At 47.2% G+C, this 24,075-nt stretch overlaps 1 protein-coding gene across 2 annotated transcripts in view; it reads left to right on the top strand.

Annotated features, from left to right (window-relative positions):
- The window catches only part of BTRC (beta-transducin repeat containing E3 ubiquitin protein ligase), a 2,926,431-nt gene that overhangs the window by 1,526,988 nt on the left and 1,375,368 nt on the right, over positions 1-24,075 (top strand). The window lies entirely within an intron of this gene.

The following is a 24,075-nucleotide window of genomic DNA, read 5'->3' as shown; positions in this document are numbered from 1 at the left end:
ACCACCGGAGGCATCCTTTTGTGACTCTCCATATTTTCACGTGCCGCATCTGTAAAGAGAGACAAAACAACACGTTTTCCTCGTGCAACATTTACCGGACAGCGCCGGGTAATACAGACTCTTACCTGAGCGCCACCAGCTGCCACAAGAGCATCTTTTCACGAGCCAGCTGCAAGACCAGAAAGGAAGGGGGGAACAAGAGTGAACATCGGACATATTGAACTCTATGAACTTAATACTTACTGGTCCTCACCAGGAACCTCAGAGTCAATACTCTCCGGAACTCTCCCGAGCCTTCAAACCAGTGAAGTAACTGGAATTGACATGCCCCTGCAAATCCACGCAGGATGGAGAGCTCATCTTTCAAGAATATAAGGTGAGATTGCTGTGAGGGCATTTCAGAGGTGATTAGTTGGGGAGGACTGTGGGGGTGCCATCACTTGAATCCACAAGTGGCTAAATCCATCTCTCCACTTGCAGGAGAATATTTCTATGGGTTAATCAGACAAGATTAGGAGGGCAGATCCAGTCGGTCATCGCTGCACTACGCATCAGGTGGTGGAGACTGCAGCTGTCCGGGTCCGACCGACGCCCCTGTGGGAGCCAGGTGAGCGTAACACCAGATTGGATTTGTTCCAACCTTTGGATTATATTTCGGATGTGGAGGAAGGGTCTGATGAGGAGATGGTCATGCCTACTGATGTCCCTGATGACCTTTTGTCTGGGCACAGTCAGATGGAGGAACTCAGTCAGTCCTTGCATGACGCCAGTGGTCTTGACACCTTTCCGGAATTGGAGTTTGGCAGGCCTGAGCATGGGTCACATGCTGAATCCTCCTATAGGCGTCTCATGTCAAGGGTGACTGAATACTTGGGGTGGTCTGCTCCGCCTGTTGATTTTGATCAGGATGATCTGACGGACATCCTGGACCAAGGTCTACCCACTGACCTGGTGTTGCCATTTCACATGGCTTTGCAAAGAAGGGTGGTGGTGGCTTGGACTGCTCCGGAGAGACTCCCGGCAGTGAATCAATTGCTTCCGAAAAAATACTGTCCAGCCAGTAGTGACCCCTGCTACTTGTCGACGCACCCTACTGCGGAGAGTTTGGTGGTGCAGGTGGCTACAGCCCCCGCAAAGCAGGCTGTGTACTCTACCATCCCTCCAGATAGGGACGATAAGCACTTTGATGGTTGGGCAAAGAAGGTATTTTCATGTGGGGGTATGGCTTTGAAGGCAGCCAACTCCATTTGTGCCTTGGCAAGATTCACACACACTCTGTGGAATTGTGCATCTTTGGCGGCTGAGCATATTCCCGATGGGGAGGAACGGGATGGTTTTCTAGCCCTCGTGCAGGACGGCAAGGATGCCATGTGTGAAGCTGTTCAGTCGGGTTTGGACACGGCAGAATGTGTCAGTCGGTCCATGGCTGCGAGCACCGTGATAAGCAGGTTTGTGTGGTAGCGGAAGTCGGGGTTTGCTCCTGATGTGCAATCTCGGCTTCTCAACATGCACTTTGATGGTGTCCATCTGTTTGACAGCAAGGCTGACAAGAGTCTTGAGAGGTTGCAGACCTCCAAAGCTGCAGTGAAGTCTTTGAGCGCTGCAGTACATCAACCTCCACCTTTTCATCCTAGGGGACAGCAATGGAGGGGAGGTTCCTTTCGGTACTACTCTTCCTTTGGTAGATCGAGAGGAGCTGCCAGTCAAAGGGGCCACCGTAGGAGTACCAGAGGTGGAAAGCAAGGTACTTGAGGTGCCAAAGCCACTCGGGCAGTTACTCCTGTGCCCTCGGGCACTGCCGCAGCCGCGTCAGCTCAGTCATGAGGCCATGTCCCATGGTTCGCCGGTTGTGGGCAGACTTGCGCAGCATCTTGGAGAATGGCGAGCCATCACTTTAGATGTGTGGGTTCTGGAGATCATAACCCATGGCTACTGTCTTCCCTTCCGGCAGAGGCCTCACGACAATCCACCGGGGAAGCTCTCTTTGAAGCGTCCGGATCGGCTCCTTGCGCAGGAAATCCTATCCCTGCTGGAGAAAGGCACCATAGAACTGGTGCCTGTAGCAGAGAGGAACAATGGATGGTATTCCCCCTTATTTTTTGATCCCGAAAAAAGACGGGGGATTGAGACCCATCATGGACTTGCATGGGCTGAACAAGCTCCTCAGGAAGGACAAGTTCAGGATGGTAACTCTTTCTCAAGTCCTCCATGCCCTTCAACTTCAGGATTGGTTGGTGTCTCTCGACCTCAAGGATGCTTACTTTCATGTGCCGATTCATCCCAAGCACTGGAAGTACCTGAGGTTCGCGGTTGGTGACTCACATTTTCAGTTTCGGGTCCTGCCGTTCGGATTGACCTCCGCCCGAGGGTCTTCACCAAGCTGATGGTGGTGGTGGCAGCATATCTCAGGAAAGGGGGGATTCACGTCTACTCCTACCTGGACGATTGATTGATCAGGGCGCGCTCGCCGGAGCAAGTCCTAAATCATCTGTCCATCACCTGCCACTCCCTTCACAAGTTGGACTTCTCCCTCAATTTAAAGAAGTCCCATTTGACACCTACCCAGCGGCTCCAGTACATCGGAGAAGTGCTAGACACATCCCTGGGGCTGTGTTTGCCTCCATAGGTGAGGGCTCATCACATTCTGCAGACGGTGGACAAATTTCAACGTGCCCACAGTCTCCTGGCGTTCGGGTTCTTGAGGTTGCTCAGCCTCATGGCATCCTGCATTTTCCTGGTGCCAGAGGCCAGGCTGCAGATGAGATCTCTGCAGTGGGCTCTCAAGATGCAGTGGTTGCAGTTCTGCGGCAGGATGTCGGATCCCGTTCAGATTCCGCCCTCGTCGCACAGGATCTTCTGTGGTGGACCGGCGAAGGCAATCTCATGAAGGGTGCTCCATTTTGGCAAACTTGGGGGGAGGTGATGATCGTGATGGACGCATCCCTCACGGTTTGGGGAGCTCATGCCAATGAGTTGGCAGCCAGCGCCCGTTGGTCTATGTCAGAGTCCAGACTCCACATCAATCTGTTAGAAAAGCGGGCTGTCAGACTAGCCCTGAAGGCTTTTCTGCCATCTGTGTGGGGGAACTATGTCCTGATTATGACGGACAATACGGTGGCCATGCACTACCTCAACAAAAAAGGGGGGGGCTGGGTCACTTCTGTTGTGCAGGGAGGTGATGCAGCTCTGGTTCTGGGCCATCCAGCAGGAAATTTCAATCTCAGCAGTTCATCTGGCTGGAGACGAAAACGCGGCGGTGGACACTCTGAGCAGGCAGAGCACGGTCTCTCACGAGTGGGAGCTGCCTCAGGAAGTTCTGTTGGAGATCCTTGCCCTTTGGGGAACCCCACAAGTGGATCTCTTCACCAACAGTGTCAACTGGAAGTGCGAAAGATTCTGCTCACGGGAATTTCCTCCAAGAGGAGCCTTAGGGGACGCATTCGTAGTGGAGTGGTCCTTCCCACTGCTGTACGCATTTCCTCCAGTCCCCGTCATTCCACAAGTGTTGCAGAGGTTATGGGGGTTTGGATCCAGGATGATCCTCATTGCTCCGGCATGGGCTTGGACAGCGTGGTTCCCAGACCGTCTCGACATGTCCATCTGCCCTCCACGCCGTCTTCCCTACCGAGCCAATCTGCTCTCACGGGAGCGGAGACGGGTTCTCGATCCAGAGGTCAAGTTTCTCAGCCTTCATGCTTGGTATCTGAAAGGTTGAGGTTTAAGGATTGGGACCTCCCTGAAGACGTGATGGAGGTGTTACTTTCAGCCAGAAAGGCCGCAACGAAATCCCTGTACCGTTGCCGTTGGAGAAAGTTCTGTGACTGGCGCAGGGTACAGAATGTGGATCCTTTCCAATGTTCCATTCCCTTGGTTTTGTCTTTTTTTGCTTTCTTTAGCACACAAGGGCGTGCAAGTGGGTACCATTAAGGGTTACCTGGCGGCGCTGTCCATATTTAAGCGCTCGTCTGAGGAATGTTCTTATTTTAAGATCCCTTTGATTTCTCAGTTTCTGAAAGGGCTAACTAATATGTTTCCACCGTCGCCTTTCCAGGTGCCGGGATGGGATTTGAATTTGGTTTTAAAGTACCTAATGGGAGCTCCATTTGAGCCCTTACATTCTTGTCCGTTGCGACTGTTGTCCTTTAAAACTGTGTTTTTAGTTGCGGTTACTTCCGCACGCAGAGTGAGTGAGTTGCAGGCACTTTCCGCCAATCCACCCTTTACTGTGTTCCATAAGGACAGGATTGTCCTGCTGGTGCGGCCTATTTTTCTTCCGAAGGTTGTGTCGGAATTCCATTTGGGCCAGAAGGTGATTCTTCCGGCGTTTTATCCCCCTCCACATCCTGGTAAGGAAGAGGAGAGGCTCCATAGGTTGGATCCTAGAAGAGCTTTGAGTTTCTATCTCTCGCGGATGTCCCATGTAAGAGTGGACGATCAGCTCTTTGTTGGTTATGCTGGAAGACGATTGGGTCAGGCTGTTTCCAAACAGACCTTGTCTAGATGGTTCATTTTGATCTCTGAGTGTTACCGTTTGGCTGGAAAGGACCCTCCAGTAGGCTTACAGGCTCACTCTACTAGGGGTGTGGCTGCCTCCACTGCCCTACAGAGGGGTGTTCCGATTTGCAATATTTGCGACGCAGCCACATGGGCCTCTGTCCATACTTTTGTGAGACACTATTCCTTGGACACCATCCATGGGCAGGATTTGGCCTTTGTTAAGGCAGTCCTTTATTCAGCAATTTGATTGGGCATTCTAAAATTATAAATTTTAAATTCTTTTCCCACCTCCATACGTTGGTACTGCTTTGGAAGTCTGTCATAGATGTGGAATACATCAGAGGATACAATCCCCTCGAAGAACAAGTTACTTACCTTATCTGGTAACGTTCTTTCGATGGGATGTTCCTCCGACGTATTCCACATCGAACCCTCCCAGCCTGCCCCGCTACTAAGAATTTCTTATGCGATTGCAGCTTCCGTTTCCGCAAGGCTTTCTGCAGTCATACTGGTGGGAGATTAGTGACACACGTTCTGGGAAATAACTACAACTGAGGCTACGGGCGCTGTGCGTCCTATATATAACATCCGGTGACATCGAACCTCGACGGAGGCCCTCGAGGAAAACGTATCGCCGCAGGACGCCCTGTGCCGAAAATTTTCCAGAGCAGCACAGTTGTGGTCATTACCTGTCATAGATGTGGACTACGTCGGAGGAACATCCCATCGAAAGAACCTTCCCAGATAAGGTAACTTGTTCTTCTTTTCGTGCTTTGATGTTCTTCCCCCTCTGTAGGTCTCTGTTCAGTTTTCTTAACCCTCTTTCTTAACATGCTTGTCCTGCTTCATCTGTACGTGTCTCTTCATGTACCTGCTCTTCATATATTTCAACCTTCTCTTCTCACCTTTTCCTTGCTCCTCAGTCTCTTCAACCTCTTGTCTCTCTCTTCTGCCTGGATTCCTTATTTCCACTCCTTCTGCTCGTCCTCCTCTTTCCACACCTCCATCTCCTTACACCTCATTCACGCTCTTCTCTCTCCCCTCCTCTTGCACTTCCATCGCTTACTTCCTCCTCTTGCACCTCCAGATCTTTCAACACCTCCATCTCCTCTTGTGATACCTCCTCCTGCACATTTTACGCTCTCTGCAACTCTAGGGCACACTATGTTCTGCTATTCCAACTCCTCCCATCAGCGTGTGGCAACTGCTCATTTATAATCTCCCTTACTCCCTCCCCCTGGGCCAGGTCTCTCATAAGGATCTGCTGCTGGGATTTTTAATTGTTGCCTCTTAGTGGGATGTGGGTACGGGATGTTTTTGAACTGGTGTGTTGGTGCATTTTATGCATCTCTCCACTGTTGCAAACCAAGCCTTCCAAATACCTCTTTGCCCTCTTGTATCTGTTTTGACCACACATGCGTAGTGTGGGGCAGCCACTGGGACCTGGGAAGGGAGCAATCACCTTTCTGGATCCCCCTGCCTTTCCTGTGCAGTTCACTGTGCAGGGCTAAGCAGCCTCTGTCTGTGATCCGCACTAGAGATTTATTTTCCATGCTCTTTGAGTAATTGTCACTTTGATGGAGTTTGCCTACGCTCAACCTGATATACTTTCTGTGGTGGTCTGACCCATCGGGCCCTACCTTTAAAGGCTTGTGGTCATAATCGAAAAGGTTCTTTCCTTGGGTAACTTCTTGAGGTGGTAACCACAATGTGGCAATCCTCTGAATTCCATGGTGTGGCCTGTAGTCTTGCAACCTGAATATTCATACCGTACTGCTCCAGGGACCCACATCTCTAACCGTGCGGTGGGGCCTGGCACCCTGAGTTGTTCCCACCTCCCACAGACAATCTAGAGTTTTTTACATCATAAGCTTCAGAGTACAACACCTTTGTAAGCCCTTTCTTATCACATTGCCCTGTAGCTTTGTAGTTATTTCACATACTGTTGCCGTCCCAAATATCTCCATGTGATCAGCTGTGTGATTTTTGTTGTTTTGGTTCTCTTATGCATCCCCTAGTTGCTCATGCCTTAACATTTCAAAATCAATGTTGATCAGCTGGTCAGTGTTGGCCAATTTAGGGCACAATGCCATCTTGTGTCCTGTTTAGCATCTGTCCGCTGTTCCCACGTGTCCCACTCTCCAGCATCTCCACACAGTTTCTGCTTTTCCCCCTCTCTGCTGTGACTTGGCAGCTTCTGCCTATCTCACCCACTGGCTCCTCCAAGTGGCTTTGCACATCTCACTGTACAATGTTTTCAGGCATGATCTGCATATTCCCATCACCAGTATCTCTCAACGGCTGCTGTGTCTTTCACTCTGGCATCACGGAATAACCAGGGGATCAGACAAGCTTTGTCAATGGCACACATTGGCCCCGGCAACCACAATAGAGCATTTGGTATGACCTAATTACCCCCGCTTTTGGGCCCCAGTCTTATCCTAATGGGAGGAAACAAATTGGTTAATTTGGATGTAAAGGGCCCCAATAACATGGTTCAGATTGGCCATCCGGCAGTATTGATGACACATGTCCCTAGTCTACCACCTAATGTGTCAGAAGACCAGGAGAAACTGATTAACAGGTGAATATATTGGATTAGAAAAACTAAGGGATATTTGTCAATAATAAGATATAGTTGGTTGCTTCAGGCGTACAAACCCTAACTCCAGAACCAGCTATGTACAGATTCTCCTAAATTCCTAGGAACTAGTTGAATGCTGGGTCCTGGTCATTGATTTATGGGCCTACCCCCCACAGAATGTCAACATTGTCCTTAAATCAATAGAACATCTTCTGACAACCCAAGACAGACAAAGCCTGTATTCTCGAGGAGGAATAATAACGGAACAAGAGCAGGGGAGGACGATGCAGGATAATTACATGAGACACACAGGACCAAAGGATGCTATGCACCCCAGTAACCTAGAAGGTGTTGATTGACTAGGCAAGGGGATAAGTAGAGTGGGCACAGGCACGGACTACACAATGTTAACATGGAATGTGACAGGACTGGCCAAGTTAATAGAAAGCCCAGATTGGAGCTGCTATATCCATGAGTTCCAAATGATATTACTGCAGGAGACATGGGCACTATAACCCATTTCACTCCAGAGGTATGTAACTTACACCATCTCAGCTATAAAAGGGACCAAAGGAAGACCCAAGGGGGCACTCCAAGTGTGGATTGATGTTTCCTTAGATTGGAAGGTGGCCGAATGTAGCACTAAGTCATCTGATCTACAATTTCTGTCAATAATTACTGGAGAAGGAGAAGGTCTTTTACTCTTTAATATCTACAACAGGCCACAAGAACCCCAGGTGTGCAGTCGCAGAGTGCTAGCAGACATTGGCAGACCACACTATTGGAGAGTCTGTCTTTGGGTTTCATCAAAGAGGTGGTTCCATTTACCTCTAAAAAACCCTTGGCGGCCGCGAAGCGGGCCGCGGAGCGCGGTCGAGGAGCGCGGTCGCAGAGCGCAGTCGCAGAGTGCTAGCAGACATTGGCAGACTGTCGTAGGCCAGGTAGGCCCAGCCTAGACCCTAGTCCTGCGACTTCTACCAGCTCCTACAGCTTGTGTAAAGGAGCCAAAATGGCGACCTGTAAGAGATGGGGGGGCTCCTCGTGACTTAGATCAGGAGGAACTTGTCCTGAAACCAGATCGAAAGTCACCACCACCACCACCATTCCCAGCTGAACTAGGTCCAGTTCAAGAGCTTTCTGCCCAGGGGGACATGAACTCGCTCACAGCATCCAGTGATTTTTCACGTTACCAAACAACGTGATCACATCAATCACTTCAAAGAGCCTAAGGAACTCTGTAAACTTCTCTATTATGGATGAAGCCGCATCTGTGCAGAGGCGGGGAGGCTGGCGTAACAGTATACATCCGCCGCCGGAGTCTGAAGAGGGGCGGAGGGGGCCAGTGCCATCTGATGACACTGGCAAGAGAGCATTCCCTTTCAGCCCCCTTTAAGTAACCCCGCACCTGTCTTGCAAGCAAGTTCAGAAGTAAAAAGCAAATCAAAACAATCGCAACGCACCTTACGTCCCCCAAAAGAAACACAAACATTTACCAAAACTCACCTGAAGACCCGTGCAGCCAAGCTCTGGACCGGGGCTGTCGGGGACACGGTCCCGCAGGGGGCCGTCGGGCCGGGCAGCTCTCCTGTGGTGGCAGTACGGGAGGCGCTGGGGCCACGGAGACAGAGTCTGGACGTGCAGGCGTCGGTCCATAGGGAAGAGCAAGTGTCTGCGGTCACGAATGCGTTCCGGGCCCGCCCCTGCAGTGTTGAGTGGGGAGGTGGGAGGGGGCCCTGGAGCCTGTGGAGGAGGGGGGTGGACCGTGGCCGGACCCAACGTTGTTGGAGGCGGGGGAGTCTTGCGGGCCTCGTGGCGTGGGGCCAAGTCGGGAGGATTCTCCTCCCTGGACTGCAACCGATGCAATTCCTGAGCGCTCCTCTGAGGGAGGGAACGCCTCAGATTCTTCCGAAGCCACGCCCCTCCTCACCACAGATGTGACATCGTCAGTACCCTGCGAGAAAGGGGAAAGCTCCGGACCTATTTCCTCCATACCTACAGAAGCACAGACCCTTGACTCTCCTGCCTTTCCCCTACCGTTGATGGACGTTCAGATAGAGGTAGCATCAGAGGATGCTCGAGAACCATCTCTATGTACCCAACTCAAACTGGGAAAAGCGGTAAATGTCACTCCATATGAAAATAATGCAAGAACTCTGGTTATTAAGGGAAAGAAAGAGCCGCAAGTGCAGGCCATTCCGAGAGCTGAGACTCCTTTAACAACGTCTCAGGAAGTTCCCCCAGCGCAGTGCGTAACTAAAGACGCACCCCAAACATGGAAGAAGGAACATGCCACCTTTTCAAAAGGGAGCTGGCTCACGGTGGGCAGGCTAACTAGACCTGCCGTAGGAAGAAGTAAAACTCAAAACACTAACAAAAAAAAAATGGGCCCCAAATCTTGGTCACAAAATCCAGCAGACTGATTCAGTGGAAAACTTCTTCAAGAAGTGTGGTAACCAATTAGATGTTACCTTGGTGGAAATCTCGGATGGCGAGTGCCCTATCGTCGGAGAACAGCAACCATATGGGCGCATATGCAAACAAGAAAACTCAGCATCCAAAAATACCTAACATCCACGCTGAGTCACCCAACTTCCTTCTTAGATGGCATTACAGGAACTTGCCAGCCACAGCTTCAAAAACTGACTTGAAGTTGTTCATACCGCACCAAAACATAACGCGTATGGTTTCGTCCCAGGAAACAAGAATTCACAGCGAAACTGGGCCTAGCACAGAACCAAAGAGTGGGGGGCTGCGAACCTAATCTTGACTGGACTACGCCACATTTAAATACGAAGAAGGACAACAAAGCCCAAAAAACACCACAAGTTCGACTTTGTCCAAGAGTGCAACCTGTCCATAGACATAAGAAATAAATTTGTGGCCACCCAAATAGACAGTCTAAGATCACCAGACATAATGTCAAAGTCAATAAGTAGGACAGAGTGGACTCCAGCTCGCTCTCAGAATCTCCCATCTACAATAACCATTCCAAGTAGATGTCTAAGTGAACTCCATCTCTCAGATCCAAAAGATTCCCCACAGAAAAAGCCTGACTTGATGTCTTTAATGTCAACGATAACTATCACCCTCAAGCCATTTTGCAAACTATACGAGTCATTAAATTACACACTGAGAGACCAAATATCTATGATGGCATCAATTAACCTAAAATGGACCAACTTGGAAGGGTTCATTATGGCAGGGGAAGGAAACGGGCAGACCTTAAACAATTCCCTTAGACAGTTTATTCAACTTGACTTGGATCGGAAGGAGAATTGTAAGACACGACAGAGCCCTCTCAAAATATAATGGGTGAGAAGGCAGCTCAAGTATGTAATCTGCCTCACATCCCGTCAGAAGAAGATTCGGACCCAATGACTGAGATTATTGCCATAATCGATGCAGACGAGGCAAACCAGGATCCCGGGATGAAAAATTCAAGTTCAAACATAAAGAACCCGGACTCAGTAACCCCTTTTTCATGTCCAGCTAAGGAATTAAAGTTGAAAACAAAAGCAAAAAAAGGGGAACCCTCCTGAACTTCTCATTTGGCATATTTAATCAGGCAAAAGTGTGTACTGAAAAGTCTCTACAGTACGAACACAGAAAACAACAAGACTCACAAAGAATTCAGACAAAGCAGGACGGAAGTCGGAGAAAACGAAAAATAGCAAAGATCAGAAAAAAGAAAAATCATCCATCCAAAAGATGAAAGATAATGTCAAACACGTCTTCCTAAAAACAAAGGAAGGGGAAATTACCAAACCTACAGTTCAATTAACTGTGAGACAACAATCGTTGAGTGAAAATTTGGACTGAAGTACTTATACCATTGAAGAGCCAGAACAGGAGTCCAACATAGCTCCATCCTTAAAAAGGAAATCAGAACACCTAGATCTAGCGAACTACCAGCTAGAGCCACCGAAAAAGATACGAATACACGATTCGACCGACGCCTCAAGGAGCGCCAAAACTCCACCAATAGTGACAAATGCCCCAGCTCCACCTAAGAAGCTGAGGGTGAGAGGGAGTAGGCGTTTTAGTAGCAGTGACTCTTCGAGGGTGGTTACGAACAACCCGGCAACCAAATCGAGTAATCGCTGTGATAGAGATGACAAAGAAAAATGTATCACCCATTGGCCATCGCCCACCAAAAAAATGAGTCGGACTAAGGGAACAACTGCAAATTCAACTAGCGGACAGGGAAAAAGGACAAGTTCGTGGGGCGATGTCCGCACTCCACATACGCACAGAGAAACAGGAAGAACAGGTCCTATAAACAAACAAATTGTAAGCGGATACATCTTCAAATTAAAAAGAAGACGGGAAATTGATGATGATCTAATCATGAACAGGACATCAATACTCAACATCTTCAGGAAAATCCCTGGGTTAAGACAAATCCAAAACGCGGACCTGTAGATGGTGGAACTCTGCGGATCAGGGAGGAAAGACTGCTCCCTTCTACATATTTCTTCCAAAGTAATCAGACATTTAATAGCAAATTAGGAAGAGAGCCTATGGGTTCTGGAGTACGCCCTGACAGAACTTCATCCAACTCATGGAAAACATAGTAACCGAACCAAAAAAGTAAAAGATCAGCATACCTTTATTAAAGAACATAACGGTGCAGATGCAGGGGCAAAAAGAAAAAAAAGAAAAGACAGTTTGTACGAGAGCAAAAAAGCGAGCAATAGTGACTCATCACATGAAAAATCATCTGTCCACCATCAGTATGACAAGGAGAACAGACGACGAGCGGAGCCAGAGTCCGTAGAAATATTTCGAGAAACAAAAAAAGACGAAAATCAGAGACCAAAAGGACCTCGTCAAGACCCACGAACAGGACTGTCATTAGCATAGAGACACCGAGGAGCCCTGGACGCCTGAAAAGACCAGTGGAACAAAGTTGACAAAGTCTCCAAAAACCTGGACGTGGACAAAGAGAGGAGGTTCCCCGGACCGCAGAACGTAGCCACCACTTGAGAGAACAGTCAAACTAGACCAGTTTGACATAGTAGATCTCTTGCTAAGGCATAACAGACCTCGATCAACACTTACTATGGGATTGTGGAACACCAGAGGTTTTCATCATTTACTAGCCAAAAGTAATGTGAACCTGGGGACATTCGACCTTTTATCCTTGCAGGAAATATGGATGACTGAGAAACCAGAACTAGACTGATATGAATTGGTCTTTACCGAGGCACAAAAAGGCCAGAGGGGCCGGCCATCTGCGGGTCTCCTAATGGCGATACATTCAGGATGTGGCCTAGAGGTCCACAAGGTAATCCATTCATCGCACTTGATATAAGCATTCATCTTAAACTGGTCCCGCCTACAAGGGAACCCGGGAAAGAACGTGAACGAGAAACTCCTTGTAACTAATGCATATTGGAACCCGGCATTGATCTCAAACGAAGATTTCCTAAATGAGATTGCCGAAATATGGGATAATTCAACATCAGTCCACCTATGGCAATGCACCATTATAAACTGAGATTTCAACGCTACTTGTCCAGGAGTGGGAATAGCTAGTAACACCAGACATTGGGACGTTCCCTCCATGCTAAGAGGTAACTTACTAGAATCTTTCATGGCTGACAGAGATATGCACAACCTGCATTAGTTAAGAGGGCAAAATAACTTAAAATTTCCGACATGGCAAAGAGACCATAGATCATATCTACGTATCGAAAGAATTACTGATGCTCATGGAGACATCGTCAGTGACCTTAACAGAGCATAGCGATCATAACATCTTAACGGCTACATAGTCTGCTCCGCAGGACCCACAACTATAAGCACCTTTGTAAATTGAAGTAGGATGCAGTGGGTTACGGTTGAAACTTTCAGAGGGTGCTATTTTAGAAATCTCAAAGAAGTACAGGAGCGCCACGGCGGGACGTCTTAGGAACTACACCATGGAACAGTTGCACTACGCTCCTGTCCTTACAAGATACCTTAAGCCTAACGGAAAGTTCAGACGACAACCATCAAACCTTAACCACCAATACGATCAGAAAGTAGTCAAAAGGTGGCGAATAATTCATCAGCTAAGAAGAGTATCAAAATGAGCACCGTCAGAAGAAAACCTAAAGATGTGGAAATCCGCCAAAAAATAATACAGAAACTGGTTACTACAATATCGCCATACCATGTACCAATTAGATGCAGAATAAATGCTACGTGCACTACACGGGAAAAAATCTAAGGACTTTTGGAACTTGATTAAAGGAACTACAAAAAGTTCAAATGATAAAATTCAAAATTATGTAGCGGAAAATCAATGGTCTATGCACTTCTCTATCCTATATTCCCAGCCTACACCAGGAATATACCTTCTAAAGACCATTTCACAACCACAAACGATTAAAGAAACAAGATCTTGGAACATCTGTTGTGACGAGGAAACCATCCTGAATATGGTCAAGAAGCTTAACAACTCGAGGGCGCCTGGACCCGATGGGCTGAGCAACTTGGAGTTAAAAATATATCCTGAACTATGGACCAAGATGATTAAGAAGATCTTTGAAAATTGTAACACCAATTGTGTGATCCCGCGTTCATGGACAAAAGCCATTGTAGTCCCGATTTTCAAGCGCGGGGCACCGGATGACCCTAACCAATATCGGCCCATCGCTCTGCTCGATGTACTCGCCAAGGTTTTCGCTTCCCTGGCCTTGGAGAGTTTCCGAAATTGGCTTCGGAAAGCGAACTATGTAGGTTTCCCTAAGAACTCAGGAACTTCGGTGAACATCCTGACAATTAACACACTTAAGTGAAAGGCATTCCAAAGTGGAACAACCATGTACATGGCCTTCATCGACCTGGTTCAAGCCTTTGACCAGGTCGAAAGGGAGCGTCTCTGGAACAAACTACAGGCCAGACACTGCCCAGCATCAGTCTTGGAACCAATCCAGGCATTGCACGAAGGGACCTCAATGAGGGTTCGACTAAGTTGCGATGGCGCCTTATCTGAAGAAATAAGAATATATAGAGGCATCAAACAGGGGTGCCCGTTGGCCCCCTCCCTCTACAATGCCTATATAGCGGACTATGAGGAGACTGAGGGAGAAGTCAGAGGTTTTCCTCCAACATTGGGTAGGGAAAACATTTCGAGGCTCTTGTATGCGGATGATATATTCTCCTAGACCTCACACCAATAGGGCTACAATGTCAACTGGAGCACCTGGTTTCTTACCTTGAAATTAACAATTTACAACTAAATTAGGCAAAGACCAAAATTATGGCGATGGGCAAGGTCAAGAAAAACAGACGAAAATTCACCTGGAAGTTAGACTACCAAACGCTGGAGGAGGTCCTCAGCTTTAAATACCTCGGAGTTATGCTGTCTAACCATCAAAAAGAAACAGCTATGCAAGAATCACTTTGGGCAAAGCTGAGACACTTGACAGCACAAGCAAAATCAATAGACGGCAAATACGGACGTTTCTCCCTCATCCCTGCATTGAATTTCTTCAAGGTGTAGGTGGTACCATCCCTAATTTACGGTGTAGATGCAATGCTGTGTCTTCCGGATGGAATTTGGTTGACGGTGGAGTTATTTCTGGAGAGAAATATTGGGCCTTTCGAAGTCAACACCAATGATATTAATCAGGCGTGAACTCTGTCTACCGTCACTTGCAACCACAAAAGCAAGATCTTCACTATTGCTCTTTAGAAAATTGCTGTGCACGCCGAAACCCAAAGCTCTGGACCTGATAAAGAAGGACCTAGACTCTCATTGCAACACAAAGTTAATAAAATGGAAGGGGGGAAAACCAGCGACTCCTGCAAGACTTGGATTGTTCTGAAGAACTCCTGGTAAACAATCCTAACAAAGTCACAAAGAAGTTGTACACAAATGACTGGATTTCCACATTGGGATCTGCTAATACGTATCGTCTGACCTCAAGAGGTAAGAGGCTATCTAAAGAAATGTCCTGATAAACAAGTTAGCAAACTGTACCTAAGATTTGTTCTTATCCAAGTGAGAACAAGGGAAATCCAGGCCTTGAGAAAGCAATCGGACTCTGCAACCTGTCGATTTTGCTCCAAGAAAGACGGGGTGGAAACCAGCCGCAACTTGTTGTTGGAATGCAGCTCCTTAAAAGAGGCTAGGTCAAAATACCTAGAAAAAGCTTTGACAAATTATTCTACTCTGGATGAAAATGAACTTTGGACACTGCTCACAAGCGGGGAGGACCCCAGATGTGTGATCGGTGTTTCCCAGTTTTAAAGACACTTGGACTTAAATAGTGAAGACCAACTGGGAGAGACGGATACAACTTAACAGTCTACACCAGGTGAACCGGAGGGACAAGTGGTCTTGAACATAGACTATAAAACATGTTAATTGTAAAAATTGTTATGCAATTAAACCAATTAAAAAAAAGAACCCCAGGAAGTGACTAGGCTGAACAGAGTGCATGAACTTGAAAGATTGAGTAATTTCCCCACTACATGTAGTAGTTACATTGTGGTAGCAGGAAATATGAACCTGCATTTAGAATAATTAGGGGAAATAGATGGTTTTTGGGAAGACCAAGATATGGCATGGAACATACCCTCCCTGATAGTGGTACCTCCTAAAAGCCAGCCTCCCTAGTATTTAACCTAAATCTGAGGGCATGCAATGGCAGGTTATTTGGAGACCAACCGGCCAATTTGACATATAAGGGTTGTAACAGTCTTCCCATATTAACTGTATATTAATTTCTGGCAATAAATAGGGAAAGGTTGGTGCTTTCGAGGTCTGTGTGAGACCAGAAAGCGACCACTACCCCCTAACAATAGGTGTGTCGGGAATGAGGTTGGCTATAGATTTAGCATCAGTCCCCAATAGAAACCAATTGATCACCATAGAAGGCCATGCTCCTAAATCAGTTAAGTGGCCGACTATTATCGAGCGGGACACTTAGCCAATCATCAATAGTACTATTATGGAAAATGTGAACACAATATGTAATGACGAGTGTATCAATATCAATATTCTGGAAGAGTTCGGGAAACTTGGTATCAACCTGATTCCCTGTACCTCGACACAAGTATTAACTATAGAAAGAAAAACATTAACCAAGGTAAGCTGGTATGATGAAGCTTGTGCTATGGCTAAAAAGAAGCTCTAACTCAAGGGTGGACAAAGCAGGCTATGCCTATTAAGATCTGAGTATAAGAGTCTAACCCTATCTAATAAAAGGGAGTTGGCGGAATGTCAGTGCTGTGTCCTTTTCATTAACACAGATGTCGGACTGTCCCATTTTTCAAGTCTTTATGAAAGCCTGGAGGCCCCAGTGTTGATGATACCAAACAGTGTGGATTACACAATCTCTGCTCATGACAATCTTCTTATCACCCCCACTCCTCCAAAGACGTTTTAATGGCATTAAAGACCCAACCCAGTGGAAGAGCTGCGGGTCGGGACTTAATACCTATCGACCTCTACAAAGATGAAGAGGAAATATGGGGCCAGATTTTACGTAAGATCTTTAATGCGGCAATTGTTTCAAGGACAGTCCCGAAATCCTGGCTTAAAGCGACAATAATATCTATATTCAAAAATGGAGGCAGGGTTTCCCCGGGTAATTACCTGCCAATAACGCTACTTGATAGTGCAGGAAAAACATTCAGGAAAGTGATCCTCCGTCACCTACAAGAATGGCTGGATACACATCATATCATCAGTGTCCTCCAGAGCCGAGTTTCGAAAAAATAGGGAAGAAGTAAAGCATTTGTATCAAGGGATATTTTATGGCACATCCTAACAACTCGAAATGTTCCCCCCACACTTACTCTCTGCCATAAAGCTGCTCTGTTCAGACAACCAAGCGACTGTGCGGTATGGCACTGGGGGTGAGCAGACAGAACCTTTTATTGTGAACAAGGGTGTGAGACAGGGGTACGTTTTGGCACCCATGCTCTTCTGTATATACATCCAGGAAATCATAGGTATATTGAATTGAATTGATATTTTATTTATATCACGATCGTAGAGAGCGCAAAAAGGCAAGGGAGGGTAACAGGGGAGAAAAAAACAACGATCTTACTAAGCCCAGTGACATTGAGAACGTGCAAGTGCATGGGACGGAAACAGGGAAAAGTGCATGGAAGAGGCATGGGACGGAAGAGGGGAGAAGTGTCAGGTGCGGAACAGAGGAGAAACAAATAAATAATAAAAAAGAAATAAAGGCAACAACAGCTTCAAGGGATTGCCATGACTGTCCAAAGATGGAGCTATATCCGGCATTATTCTATGCTGATGATGTGGTCATCCTGACCACCATTTCCCAAGATGTATAAAAGACACTGTAAGTCTTTATGACCAAAAGTAAGGAGTTACATGTTAATGTTAAAGGACATTTGCACCGCACACTATCACCACTGGAGTGGTCCCCTGGCGGCTCTGAACGAGGAAGGGGGGGTGAGTTAGTGGGAGGAAGCTGGAAAAGTGCAAGAGAGCAGTGTTGTGCTGTTGGCAGCCTCAGCCCGGTGGTCCGTTGGCTGGGCCTAGGGTGTTTGCGGCCGGTAGTCGTCGTGTACTGTTGTGCGAGTCTGTGTGTTTTTTGTTTTGTTGTGGCAATGTAGTGAAGTTTGTGTGGTTTGTTGTGCTGTAGGTCTGTGGTTGTGTTTGGTTTGCAGTTTGAGAGGTGAATGAAAAAGGGGAAATTGTTAGTGGAATCGGTTAGTTGGCCTCTCTATCCTCAATTTGAAGCGCTGGGCTTGTGTAGTCTCCCCAGGTGATGTGTGGGGGCACCCCTGTGCCTCTGTCCTGATCTGGGCCCATTCAGCACTCAAGGCTAGATCTTAATACAGAGAAATCAAAGGTTATGCTTTATAAATCACAATTTACAAAACACAGCCCTCTATTAATTGAAGTGAACAACATGAGACTGGAGCAGGTTAAACATTTTGAATACCTGGGTATCAGGTTCCAAGATTCAGGTGGATGGACAGAGCAAGTACCCAAGTCCGGCATCACTCTCCAGAGTGTATATCACCAGATTACAGTGGGGCTACCAAATTCTTTTTTATTAACCATGGCAGTGGCACAGTTTCACTGGCACTGGACCTACACAAGAAGCAGGCGCTGCTGCATCCATCTATGGTTCAGAGTTATGGGGTCACGCCAACGTAGGCAAGTTGGATATACTAGAACATAAGATCTTGAAAGAATTGGTCATTATAACGCTCCTACAGCACTAGTTTATCTGGGGGTGGATGTCACCCCGATTGGTGATCTGGTTGCACTTAAGCCCACCTTATATTAGGAAAGACTCTGGAAAACGGTGTGCCTAGAGACATGCCGAGATGCCCTAATCCACATAATGTCACTGGATGGGGGATAAAGCTTAGAATGGGTCACACATGTGAAGAAGTCTTTTTTGATTTAGGAGTAGGGGATTCATAGGACAGCCTAGCAGACCGTATAGGCCTGGGTGTCAATACATTGAAAACAAACGCAAGATTGAGAGCAAAAGACCAGCTACAAGAAAAAACCGTGCATCATAAATTGCCCAGAACGACGTTTGGGTTGAACACCAATTTTGGATAAGATCACCTCACCCTATAAACAACCTTTGTAAATACGGCTGAGATTAGGGATACTGTAAACAGCATCTTTTACACAATCATGGTCTGACTCTGGGTTAGGGGCGTGCCACATTTGCGGCACAGCAAGGGAAACCATGACACGTTACCTGTCAATCTGGCGCATGACATTAAACTTGAGACGCTCCTATTTGAAACCCGTCCTGAGGGAAGCAGGGATTCGCCGGACAGGCAAAGCCATGCAATTTTTAAGACCGTCTATGCGGCCCCATGTTGTCTTTGCATCGGGGTGATACACACATATGATATTATATGATATGATAGTTTATTTATATAGCGCCTATACACAATGTGTTTCAAAGCACTTCAAGGAGGGAGGGGACATAGGAAAATACAGTTACATTCAGCAAAAGTCCTTGAAACAATACAGAATGTGAAAATAACTATCATAATAGGCCTGTCGACATTTCTGATAGTGCAAGTGCATAGAACAAGTAAGGCAAGGGGTGATGGAAAGGAAGGAAAACAGAGCAAGCAGTAACATTACTAAGTCTGACGACAATTTACGCAGTGCAGGTGGTAACAAGAGGCGGGGTGGGTGGGGGGGCAAGTGGACGGAGGGGGGAAGGAGAACAAGACACGCTACTGAGCAAAAAGTCAGTGACAAATTGAAAAGTAGGGGAGGGGGAGAACAAAAAGGGGGGGGACAGACAAGCTGCTATCAAGAGTCACGGAACAGATGATAGGAGTAAGTGCTAGGAGGCGGAAGTCTAAGAGGGGGGAGTAGGAGGGAAGTTGAAGAGGACGGAAATGAGGAGGGGGTGGAGCGCAGAGTAAGAGGGGGGCAAGCAGGGTGAGGGCACACAGATACTCACGGGGGACAAACAGAATCTCAGGGGGGGCAAACAGACACTCACGGGGGGCAGGGGGGGCACACAGATACTCACGGGGGCAGGGGGGCAGAGGGGGGGCACACAGATACTCACGGGGGGCAGAGGGGGGCACACAGATACTCACGGGGGGCAGGGGGGGCAGAGGGGGGCCACACAGATACTCACAGGGGGCAGGAGGGGGGCACACAGATACTCACGGGGGGCAGGGGGGGGCACACAGATACTCACGGGGGCAGGTGGGGGGCACACAGATACTCACGGGGGGCAGGGGGGCACACAGATACTCACGGGGGGCAGGGGGGGCAGGAGGGGCACACAGATACTCACGGGGGCAGGGGGGCACATAGATACTCACGGGGGGCAGGAGGGGGGCACACAGATACTCACGGGGGGCAGGGGGGGCAGGAGGGGCACATAGATACTCACGGGGGGCAGGAGGGGGGCACACAGATACTCACGGGGGGCAGGGGGGGCAGGAGGGGCACATAGATACTCACGGGGGGCAGGAGGGGGGCACACAGATACTCACGGGGGGCAGGTCATGGTTAAAAAGAACGAGGGCCCTGAAACAAAAACCCCAACCAAATCGCGATGAATACTGAAGATGTTCTCATATAGTTAATCTAAGATATTCTAGGAACGCGGCATGGTGTATTGCATATGATCTCTTCCTATAGGGCTGCAAACAATACTCTCCCCACAGGAAAGATCATAAAACCCCTAACGATGGAGAATATCCAGAACATCTCTCTTAACCTCTACTTTCTAACTTTCTATAGTTTGACTCCCCCTCCCCCATATGGGTTTTCAATATTGGGAATTGTTGATTTGTACCATTTGATTTTACTATCCAGGATTCTAAATCTGTTGTATATAACTACCATAGCTGTATGAAATTCCCAAATGCATTGTTGTATTGAAGGTATTTTATTATTATTTGTATTTTAGAATAATTGGCAGTGTAATCTTTTATATAATATATATTTCATGATTATTTTGTCTTTTAATCCATTTGTTTTATACTTAAAAGGATTTTTGATGCCGAATAAAAGTTTGTTTGACTGGCTGAACAACCTCTGCATGTTCCATGCTCTGTCATCTCTCAGGGGCTGCTGCGTGTCTAACTCTCTGGTGTCCCTGGGTGGCTATTTCATTTCCTGCCCTCTCTTTCTGTCCGGTGATGCCTCTCGTCTGCCTTCGCAGCAATCCTGGCCTCTTCGTGAGCTTCAGTAATCTTTCCGGATGCCCATTGTAGCAGCCGAGGTTTGGGAAGTTGGAGCATGTTGTCACACTACTTCAATTCCAAGACATACAGCATATTTTGTTTCATGTCTCTACTGCTGCCACTTCTAAGTTTATGTATTGGCATTGCATGAAGCTTATGTCCCATAAGCCAGTTCCACATATATCGAACCTATTTCTGCCCAGTCTTAGCCAATTTTCAAAGATTCTGAAACTTATAATTCTGCACTCATGGATAATGTTCTTTGCCCTCAACATTCATAAAACAAAATGTAGACGTTCAGGTATCCAAACCAACATGAAAATGGGAGCGTTATGATCTTATAATCACTGACCCATTGCAGGGCCAGCTTTTAGGTCTTCTTATGTTCGTTTGAGTTGCTCGGCTGGCCTGTTGACAATGGCATTCCCGGATCCTTACACTGCTGTTTTTACACTCCAGGTAATTTATTTTTTAAGTGACTTCTAAGGTGGCAAGCCCTGTGACCGGGGTCTAGCGTAAGAGGACTGTGAGATGAGTAAAAAAGCACCAGTTAGTTATTTTTGGTATGCTGTTCCTGCATCCCAGAGTTCCAAGCACTCGTGCAGAACCACTAGACTACACATTGTCGTTCTTTGCTGCTTTCTATTCAGGTGGGGTGTGGGAGAACAAGCACACCTCACTCCTCTACCCCCCCTATCTTATAGCTTTGGGAAGTAAGCACAATATTCTTGCTCTTCCACTGTGTGTTTTCTCCTGTTCGTCCTTACACCTAGGCATTTGATGGATACCTGGGCAACGATGTGAATAGCTGATCATTTGTGGGCGAAACCTGCCAAATTGTGTGAGGATGTGGAAAAATGATGGCAAGGCCTGGCAAAATGTTTAACTACTTACGCATTTTATGGTGAATCCTGGCATATGATCTTTGTCTAGCTGGGCATTTGATGACAAAACATAGCACATGAGGAGAGTACCTGTGAATATGATGATAAAACCCGACAAATGAGCAGAGTAGATCTGTAAAGATATCACTAGCTGGGTGTCAGTACCTGGGCGTATTACACCAGCCCCTGGTTAATGTTTACAGTACATATCATGACAATAAATAACATCATTGTGTGAGTACCTGTGCAAATAATGGCAAGCAAGGCCGATATAAATGCAAATAGGACACTGCCTGTTATGTGCGAACAATACCAGGCATATGATAGGAGTACCTGGGAATTGTGAGGAACTCATGGTGACAACAAGTAAGACAACATAAGGGATCACAGTTCAAGGGTGTTTATTGAACAATGAAATGCTGTATGCAGGGTGGAAAAATGCCTAATCTAACCTAAATCTAAGCTTGCAGCAAGCGTCAACCATCAAATGCAAAATAAGGCAGTCCTAGTGGTGTTGTGTCAAATCAAAAGGCCTATACTAAGAAACCTCTTGCCAATCCTCACAACTTATACAAAAAAGGGGTGTCGGATAGTTCTCTAGAAAAGAAAGAAGTGTTCTCAAATAATATGTCAGTATGCGGTAGCCTGGGATTCCCTTCCCCACGTTTTGGACACTGGGTAAGATTGGAGCTTGGAGCAAAGCACAGTCTCGGGCTGCTCCAGCACGAGACGACTGTTCCAATGGCAGTTCTCAGGACCGTTGATGGCCAAGTCTTGTTTCCTTAGAAAGTCTCTTGCCTTCGGGGCCTGATGTGTTAATATAACAAGAACAAACATTCCTTTAACAAATGAAAGTGCGTTTCCAATGTTTGCTGGGCGACGGGATCACCCGTGGGTCCCTCTCTTCTGGGCGCTGACCCTTCTCATATCATATTTCACAAAATCTTAATGTCTTTTTAAACGGTTCCAAAAACACTGTTTCTTGGGACTTTAGACTTTGCCCCTCTTGCGATTCGCTTCCCTTGTTTCTTCTCACTGTGGGATTCACTACCCTTTCTTTCCCTTGGTTTGTAGATCAAAGTCTTCGATTGCACAGGGATTTTACTAGTCCTCCCGTATGACCACTTTGACCTTTTCCAGCGACTCTCCTACAGCCTTATGGTACCCGTAGTTTTGCTCAGATGGGGATTGACCAGAGTGTCTTGAATTAGCACCAACATGGTGCCGGTTTTCCCCCTGCAACTGGCCTACCCTTAACACTTTTTACAGTTCTTTACACAGTTCATCAAACATGGTTCAAACTTGCCACTTTGTACTTCCCATTCAACACAGCCCAGTTCTTATCGATTTCCCCTCGACTCACCAGCTGTGATGAACCGCTTGGCTTTTGGCTTTCCTGGAGTAAAGGCCGGCACCACGGGTGCAGGAGCCTCCCTCGTTCCTGCTTATCGGCGTAAACTGGCTGTGCACCACTGACATCTGGTGCAAGCCACTTGTGCTATTGTTCGTAGTCTTAAGCTCTCTTCCACATAGGTTCTGCGGGTCTGGGACGAAAAGGGCAAGATCACTTCTCTCCTTGCCACCCTCTCGATTCCTGCTGCCTTTCTCCTTTGTTTGAACTGCTGCACGTGCATAGCCGTCTCGTCGTGATGTCTGCCATGCTCGCCTTGCTCGTACTGTGCTCTCTGGCTCCACCTTTTATCCCTGTGGGGAAGGGAAAGGACAGTCGGGTGTGTGCGATTCTGATCAGTTGCCTGACTTTGCCTGACCCTTTTATTGGGACATGTCAGGTAAATGGCTCTAGTGTTAGTCCGTTGTCCTTTGTGTTTCCGAATGTGTTTGTGTTGGAGAAGGGAGGTGGGGCAGTGATTTGGAATTTCCTATATGAGAGGGTGGGGAAAAGGTGTTAAAGGAAGGGGCATAACGCGTCTCACCTGTCGGTCTCACACTCCCCAAGCACCCCTCATCCAGGTGATCCTCACTCACTGGTCCACCCCCAGGAACTGGATCCAATAGCGATGACCACCTGGATGACAGATCCCCGGGGGAGACACCTTCAGGTTTCTCACAGAATGCCACTGTATTTCCTTGAAAATAACTGGGGTACTTGGTTGTGCTATGCAAATTCCAGGCATACAATTCCAATGCTTGCAAAATGATGACTTATTGGGTATTTAATGCAGGTCCTTGCACATGGTTCTGTTACCTGAGCATTTGATGGCAAATCCTGGCGTATGGTGTAAGTATCTTGTCATTTGACTGCTATACCTGACAAATGGTCTGAGTATCTGGATATTTAATGGCAATATCTCCCAATGCTGTTTGTACCACCAAGCCATGTGGCAGCCGGACTAGCATCATGATGTGGCCCCATAAGGATATCATGGCAATACCTGGTGAATGCATGCGTTGTCTTGATTCCAAGACAAACGCTTTACCACT

This window comes from Ambystoma mexicanum, chromosome 8, assembly GCF_040938575.1.
Source record: "Ambystoma mexicanum isolate Mex_15411 chromosome 8, UKY_AmexF1_1, whole genome shotgun sequence".
Taxonomy (NCBI): Eukaryota; Metazoa; Chordata; class Amphibia; order Caudata; family Ambystomatidae; genus Ambystoma; species Ambystoma mexicanum.
The sequence above is the reverse complement of the archived record's forward strand: the minus strand, read 5'-3'. Positions and strand labels throughout refer to the sequence as shown.